Source organism: Vigna unguiculata, chromosome 2 (genome assembly GCF_037176805.1).
Source record: "Vigna unguiculata cultivar grain cowpea cultivar isolate G323 ecotype 2 chromosome 2, ASM3717680v1, whole genome shotgun sequence".
Lineage (NCBI taxonomy): Eukaryota > Viridiplantae > Streptophyta > Magnoliopsida > Fabales > Fabaceae > Vigna > Vigna unguiculata.
This window is the reverse complement of record NC_140793.1, coordinates 27,269,269-27,278,462: the sequence shown is the minus strand read 5'-3', so window position 1 is coordinate 27,278,462 and position 9,194 is coordinate 27,269,269.

The window sequence follows — 9,194 nt, the reverse complement described above, 5'->3', positions numbered from 1 at the left end:
AACAAGCTGACTGATAATTTTTAAAAAGTATATAATTATTAAATCAAACAATACTCACATCACTGCTTTATCAATGAAGATCATACCTAAACCTGTCAACTAAAAAAATATTAATTCAATTAGATTAAAAATGTTTGTAATTGTCAAATTATTACTTCATGTGAAATTAGAATCTTAAATTTAGATGTATTTTGATTTTTAAATTTAATAGAAATAATTTTCTTAACCGAATAATTTTATGTATTAAGTAGTGTTCAAATTTGTCATTGAACTGAAAAAGTATCTATATATTGTAAACAATTTAAATATTAAACTAAAATATCGTTCAATATGAAAAATAAAAATGAATTCAAATAAGTTATTATAATTATATTTATTTATTTATTAAATTCAAAGAAAAATATATATCAAAATTTAAAATAAAACTAAATTTAAATTTTGTAAGTTTAAAAATTAAAATCATATTTTATAAAAAAAAACGAAGTCACGTTAGATATTAAAAGAAACATATTTTTAATATATATCTATATATATATATATATATATATATATATATATTCAACAAACTTATATTTAGTTTCCATATTTTCATATGAATAAGATAGTCCTTAAATTTTAGAAAACAAGTGAATTAATAATATAAAAAATAAATAAATCTGTTTTAATGATTTTGAAAGTTTATGTTATGATGGTTGAATTTCTTATTTAACGGAAAAGATGGCTTTTCCGTACATGAAAGACTATTTGGCCATAATGGAATTGGAATAGAATAGGAATAGGAACAGGAATAGGGTTATCTTAGTGACATGAAAGACCAGTGAGCAAGTTAACAACCATGAACATGAACAATGGCCCCTACCCTATTCTCCGTCACTTTCACCCGTCAGATATGGATATATATATATATATATATATATATATATATATATATATATATATATATATATATATATATATATATATATATATATATATATATATAATCATTTTTAAATATTCGCTGTGGAAAACAATAAAACTAAACAAATAAAGCGTGAGAAAGAATAATTAATTTTAATAGTAATTTAAAAAAATAATGTCACAAAAGAAAAAGATGAAAACTGTGTTGTAGATAGTATAGTACGCTGGCAGTGAAAAATCATGGACGTAGAATAAATAAATTGACATGATCGATCGTGCTATTTCCATAACCAGTTATATTTGTACGGTAACTTTTTTTCTTTTTTCTGCGCTCTTCTGCATCATTGTTGCCCCTTCTCTCTTTTAACTAACTCACACTTTTTTTAAGGATAAAATTATAAAGATAATTCTTTATTAATGATATAGATATAAGGTAATAATAATAAAGGTTAATTGTTGTAAATAATAAACTTGCAATATTTTTAAATTGGTACTGTTGTGAAAGTACGGAATTATTTCTGGTAGTACAAGATCTAGCCCGTGATAAAAGGAGGGAAGAAATAAGTACACACGCAAAGGATATAGATGCAGTTTCTTACGTGTCTTAACATCTAAGAGTTATATTACTCTATCATCGAGTGTAATCAATGTGTCTCAAGATACATGTAAAATAACATCTTTAAAGAAAAAAAAAAAAACTATAATTTAGAACAGAGTTTTTTTTCTTTCGATTTTTGGGTTTTAAAGTGTAAAACATTTTCACTCTAATGGGTTAAAATAGAAAAGTTATAATTTTATAACACTATGTAGTTTCTAATTTTTGATTTCAACAACTACTTGTTGTTTTCATAGTTGGGAATATTTTCAATTTTTTAATTAAGTTAGCAAATAGATCATTTTTTTTTTCATTTCTTTTTTTTTTCACTTCATAATTCACTTTGACTTTTATCTCATTCATGTTTCTATTTAAAATTTAATTTTCATAATATTAAGCTATGTTAAGTCCCACTCCAGAGCTCAATATTCAGTTTCTGTTACTCTTTTTAGTTGTTTTAACCATTTTAACTAAATAAATACATACGAAGAATAATAAAATGGTAGTATTATGATATCATTTAAATGATTATATTTTGTTCAATTAAAGTTAAGAGTAAAATTAATGTTAATAAATCTTATTCAAGACTATGTGTTATGCATACAACTAATTTTTTTTCATGTGTATATATTTTATTACCTTTAAACTAATTCATGCGTGATTATCTATAGTAACAAACTTTTCTAGGATCACATGAAAATGTTTCCACTAAGATACACTTGAAGTGCGAAGAAAGATTGTACATTTCCTACTTAATTTGTTATTAGTGTAGAAAATCGATTTTCACACGTTGACACGTCAAACCAAATAAAAGGCATTCATTTAATAACTTAAAATAATAATATTTTAATTTTTGCAGTCTAAAATTTAAATATACATTATTATATATTATTAAATAAATAGATTGTCAAATGAGAGTGAGTAAGCTTTTAAAAAAGTGTGGAAACGTTGATTGTACGAAAAAAGTAGTGTATATAGAGTAGCTTGGGTGTGGCCTATGTGTTAGAGGTGAAGTGAGTTTGGTTTAGTTGGAAGAAAGAAAACGATAGCAGATGCATCTTATTCTGCTCACACGTCAAGAATAGGGTTCCATCTTAGTCTTCACAACCTTGCTTCTGTCAGAGCACTCTACTCTACTTAGTTACTCACATCCACTTTATGCCAATGCTCCTTTCACTCATCAAATAAATGCTCATCATAATCAAATTTCCAAATATAAAAATAACTACTTTTTACATTCATATATTTAACTATCTTTTGTAACTTAATAAAGATGATCACATATTTAACTACACGGTCGTCTTTCATTTTTGCGTTTTTCTTGGAACATCTCTCATTGCTTGAAATTCCAAGAATCAAACAGTGTATCCAAATCCTTTTCTAAAGCCGAATACAGGTTCTTGACTTCCTTGACCTGAGTTGCAATGACTCCATTACTTGTTTAAAAATATGCACATTCTAGTTTTCACATTTGTTGGAAGTTCCACATCAATTAGAGATAAGGTCAATTTATAATATATAACTGGATATTCCACTTTCTAACACGATATCAGAGTCAAGTCAGAATTTATCATAACGAATTTTCTTCACGAAATAAATATATTTCGGCATGAAATATCAAAATTGATTTTCATGTTATTCGACAAAAATTACAATACAGAGGCTGAGAGAGATATCACATATATCTTCTGCTTTACTAGTGTTTCCACTTATGCTTGTATATAAATAAGCCTTGTTTTGGCTTCTTTCTGTATCAGTTTTTCCACTTCAATGATAATGAGATTTTTGTCTCTTCAACATTCTTTCATGCACTAACAAATTCAAAGCGAAAAACAGCCTTTATAAATGTCGTTTAAAAAACATTGTCTTCCTTCGTGTGAAAAATCATTTCATTGATATTAATAAAACACCTAAGTAGCATCGTCCAAAAGTAGCCCAGCCTCTGTTGCTGAAAAATAATCTTGACATCATTTTAATCTAAAAGCAGCTGCACCTAACTTGAATAGAAAATAATTTCAATTAACTATGATAAATAAATTGTGTTTGACAATATTTGAAAAATACCTATAACATTAATAAAGAAAATTACGAGTAAACAATGTCTTAATTAAGATTAATCCGAAAGAACGATATAAAGAAGATATATAAATTTGAGAGAAAAGAGAGAATATATATATATTTTTTGAATTTTTACATTCTAAATAGAATTTCAAAATTTATAATTTTAAATAATTAAAATACTTTATAAATTTTTGAAATTTCATTTTTAAAATTTTTTTATCGTAAAATATGTCAAATTTTCTATAAAATAAGATAATTTTTTAAATTTTATATTCAAACACTCTGTGATCATTATAACCCTTCCTCTCATAAAAAAGATGAGTAATTAATACTAGTTTTTATTGTTTTAAGAGTAATTAATTTGTTTGTTTTTATTTCAGATCAAATTGTTATATATTTAATTAATTATTTCTATATTTGATGATAGATTTTAATGGTCCACTTACCTTGAGAAAATATGAAGTCCTTAACTTTCTTTTTTATGACAGAATTTTATAAACGATATTCATATATACAAATTATAGCACGTGAAATCAATGCAAGTATAAATAAATAATTGACCATATGAATCCAAGTTTTTCTAAAGTATATTTGATTTCATAAATGTGCTTCTAGAAAAGGTGATGAATTAATTTTGAAATGGTATTCGAATAAATTTTTGTGTGGGATACAACTGTCTATGCTTTAAAAAAGAACAACTTGGTTATTTGATATCGTTAGTGCATAAGAAAGAGCCAACCCCCCCTCATCAAAATGACAGCCCAAAAAGAAAAACCAACCATACATACATGATTTTTAAAACTAGTTCTGAACCCTTTAAAAAACATATATCCATGAACATTTTCATGACACCGAAACATGTCGATAGATGAAAAATGATACGATGAATTATTTTGTATTTTTTTTTACAAAGTTAACTTAGCTGGCTTTGCTCATCAACAGGTTGCAGGTCATCAAAATATAACAATCACCAACACACCTCATAATATATGGTTCTATTATGATCACATACATGTACGATTGAATCGAGAACTTACTCTATTATTAAATCAAAAATTATAATTATTAGGGTTAGGACTCCACAAAAATAACTTAATTGTATTGTATTTAAGTTAATTGAATTGTTTTAAACAAAAAATAACTGAATTATTAATAGTAAAATTATATTATATTATTCTTTAGTTAAAGTTTGAAAAACTGTATTGTAAACCGTTAATTGTTCACACTCAATGTGCCGAACTATAATTTCTCCTTCCTCTTCGATCCCATTTGGCCCACAAGCACTTATATACTTTTGATTCAATCACCATCGAGATTCAACCATCACCGAGATAGTCTAGTTAAATTCAAAAGTAGTGCAATTCAGTTCAAAATTAGTGCAGTTCAGTTTAAACGTAGTGCAGTTCATAAAACAGTTCAGTTTATAACAATTCAGATCATATTATAGTGCAGTGCAATTCAGTTTATTAGAAGAAAAAAAAAATAGTATAGTTCAGTTCGTCTGAACTATTTTTCAATTCAGTGCAGTTCAATATATTTTGCCTAGTCCTAATTAATCACGTATATTTGCTTTGAAACTAACAAATAAATTACAGTTATCTTAAAGGTTTATCGAAAAATGATGAAAGAAAAATATATTTAAATTGTTTGAATTACATTTTGTAATAACTTTATTTTATAATAAATTTTCTTCTCTTTTTACTAAACAAAATTTTTATGTTGTATTTGATATATTGGAAATTAAGTAGGAAAATAAATAAGAATGAGATGAAGATTTGGATTGAAAAAAAAAAGGACAGGTTAAAAACAAATTGGGCCAACTACTCCAACTACAATATTTGTGGTGCTCATAAGAGAAAGAGGAAAAATTAGTTAAAAATACTAAGAGATAATAGTAAAGTTTTTTACCCTTGTTTTAATTTCAACGACCACAAATTTTATCTTCTCCTTCGCCATGTGGATATTGAATAACCGTGGATTAAATAACTTAAAATGAAATAAATAAATAAAATTTTAAATTCCCAGGGACAAATATGTAAATTCCTACGAATTACCGTGTTTTTTCTTCTCTGTTTTCTTTTAAAGCACACATATAACTATACATTTTTTTCCCTCTGTTTTCACTTTATTTTACTTCAACCAAATAAAAATTTTCACATTCTGTTTTGATTGAGATTCCTTTCTATTTCCGTCCATTATTTTCTTTCAATAAAAAGGCAAAGAATTTTTAAATGATCCAAATGTATTAACATGTTTTATATTTTATTCAATTTATGATATTTTAACTAAACATTTATTTAATTCATCCTTTTCTTTATCTAGATGCAATCTAGTCGACAAATAAGACTTAAATTTCACATGACAGATTAAATTAGAACTCGTGCGAAACTTATTTTACATGTTTGGTCAATTATATATATATATATATATATATATATATATATATATATTTTGAGCTACCATGTTATCGGTGAAAAATATACACGAATCTTGTGAATGACTGATATATTCTAAAAAACTTGATTGGTGTTTATTGAAGTCTTTAACTTATATGTTTTAATTTAAAGGTAAATGGTAAACTAGGAAGGTGTGAGATGTTGCGAATTTAGTTGTTTAGAAGATGAGAAATCTGATTTTTTTTTTTTTTAATGTATAAGTTGTATTTTAGAAGTGTGATACTTATGTCATGACATCATTAAGTTGTATTTTAAATATCAATTTAACACTAAATTAGTTACTAATTTTCATTAAATTATAAAATTTAGTAATAAATTCATGTTTTGTTTACGCATTTAGGTCTAACTCGACCTTTTCTTAAGAACGGAATTAACAATCTCACGTATTGGGGAACATTGATGATCATTTATCCTTTAATAAGCACTTTTAGTTTTATTTTCTTACCATGGGATTCTCAATAACCTTTTTTATACACTGTTATTTGTATTTTTAATAAAAATCAACAAATTAATATTCCATTTTTTTTTCAAATACTAACAAAGACACGTTTTTATTACACTAGATTAATACAGTTTTAAACAAGGCTTATAAAATAGGTAGCTTTTGTAATGACTACTTTGAAAGTATTATAATAAGAGAAACATGTTTTCCTTTTAGTATTTATGTAGAGATGTTACGCAATTATTTTTAAGCGGATAAAATAATCAATTACCAATCTGTAGTAATTTTAAATGATAATTTTGTTAATTGTTAAAAATAAAATAAAATACTTTAATATGCGAATGACAAATAAATCATATGTATTTTCCTTAATAATAGTGCTAGTTGAAATATATGTTGAGTTAAAATTTAATATTATAATTATAAATATTTTTAAAGAAAATAATTTGCGGCGTTTTAAAATGTAAAATTTTAAAGAGCACCACCACATATCAACATAAGATTAAATCGTGTCCCCTATAATTAACTTGTCAAACTTAACTCGTGATCTTCTCTCTTCCATATGCTATAATATTTATAAAATTAATGAAGGAGAAAGAAAGAAATCACGTTATAAAAAATAATATACTTAATTAAAACTTAAATTTTTGATAAATTTAAATATTTTTAATTGAGTTTATATTAGATTTTATTTATTTTCTGTTTACTAATTACTAAAAAAAATATTTTTAAATTGATTTTTTACTATCTAATTTTTTTTAAATGATTGACTTAATTGTTATCTTACTTTATACCATGTTTAATTATCTTCATATATTATTTTGTATTAATATTTACTATGTAGTTATGTGATTAATTTGCACCAATGAAATAATAATTTTGTCCTTGTTTTTTTTTTTTTAATCTCGGTTACATAGTGATGCTTAGATATACTCATAATATTATTTTAACTAACTTTAGTTCAAATTTTCTGCATATATTAATAATATTATAACTTTCTTATAATTCAATGTATAATTAAATTCAATATGTAATTAAATTTATTTGCAGTAAATCACATTTTATTTAAAATTAGTTACATTTAGTACAATTTTATTTTTATATAAATAGATTTTATTTTCTATTAATTTTAATTATAAGGGTAAAAGTGTAATTTTCATTTTAATTTAACAAAATATATATTTTTTTATTTATCACAACCATAAAATTATTCACAAACTTTCAATTACCTTTAATGGATTAGAGTGATTTTGGAATGGATTAAAGAGTGAAGTTTATGAGAATTTACGATTGAATTGATTGGTATGACATATTAAAAAACAGTGTTAATAGGTAAAAAAGTTATATTACCAAATTAAATCTGATATTAAAAGTAATATAAAATTATATATAAATAATTTTAAATTATAAAAAAATTATAAAAACAAATATGATATTTTAATCAACTTTTAACCGACCACTCCAATCACTCTTAAATTATCACACCACTAAAAAAATCAAAATAAATAAATGAATGGTGATTGGAGTGGTGAGTTAAAAGTGGATAACAAAAGTATGTTAAAATATCGCTATCCTATAAAAATATAAAAAAATACAATATATTTGGTATGAAAAATAAATTTAACATGAAAATAATTTATTTATATGGAGATTTTATTTTATTTTTAATAGTAATGTTATAAGTAGTAAATTTTTATTATAATATAATAATGGAGATTACTAATCATTATTTGTCTTCCTTGTAATTGAAATTGTTCCAAGGACAAAACAATTATGAAAGAATCATTCCACCATCGTGAAAAATCATTCTCTGGAATAGTTTCAAGCCAAGTGGAATCATTCAAAGTCAAGTGAAATTGTTCCAAGTGGAATCCTTCCAACCAACGCGAAACCGTTCCAAGCAACATGCATCACTACATGGAATCGTTGTAATGCTTCATGTACTGTATTTTCCTTGTATGCACTGCATAAAGTTCACTTGCACAACAATAGCACGGCCTCTTCGTTTGCAATGCATCAAGTGGATTTGAACAACAAGAGCATGGAAAACTTAAATGTGATGGAGTTATTTAGTAATTTGTACTACATCACCCTCGAGTCTTACCATGTATAGCAAGATTGCATTTTGAATGAATTCTGCTAATCATCGTTCGGCAACGTCCTTTATCACTTATAAACTAACATGAAAGTCACCCGGTATTCCTCACTTCCCAATCTTTTTGTAGAGTAAATATGTGCAAAAGAACATAATGTTAATATTAGATGAAAGTGAATGAAAATGAAAAAAGAAACAGAATGAACGTCTAAGTATGGTGTTAGAAGATAGTGAAACAAGTGTAGAGAATTTAAACGCTGAAATAAAGGTAGAATGATATTAAAAAGGAAGTCAAGTCAAAATTGAATTGAATAAAAATAAAATAAAAAATGAATACCTAAATATATTATAGGGTTAAATATGTTTTTGGTAATTCAAATTTTAGTGAAATTTAAAATTAGTCCTTCTTGAAATCTTAAACCAATTTAGTCTCTTATATTTAGAAATATGTGGATTTAGTCCTTTAAACATTTTTTTTTAAGTTTATTTGACGTTCAAACGCATTTCTTATCTAACATTAAAGTGAATATGTGTCAAGCTGTGTAAACAAACTAAAATAAGATGTGTTTGAACTATCAAATAAACTTAATAAAAGTTGATTAAAAGGACCACATACACTAATTTACGAAGTTAATAGACTAAATT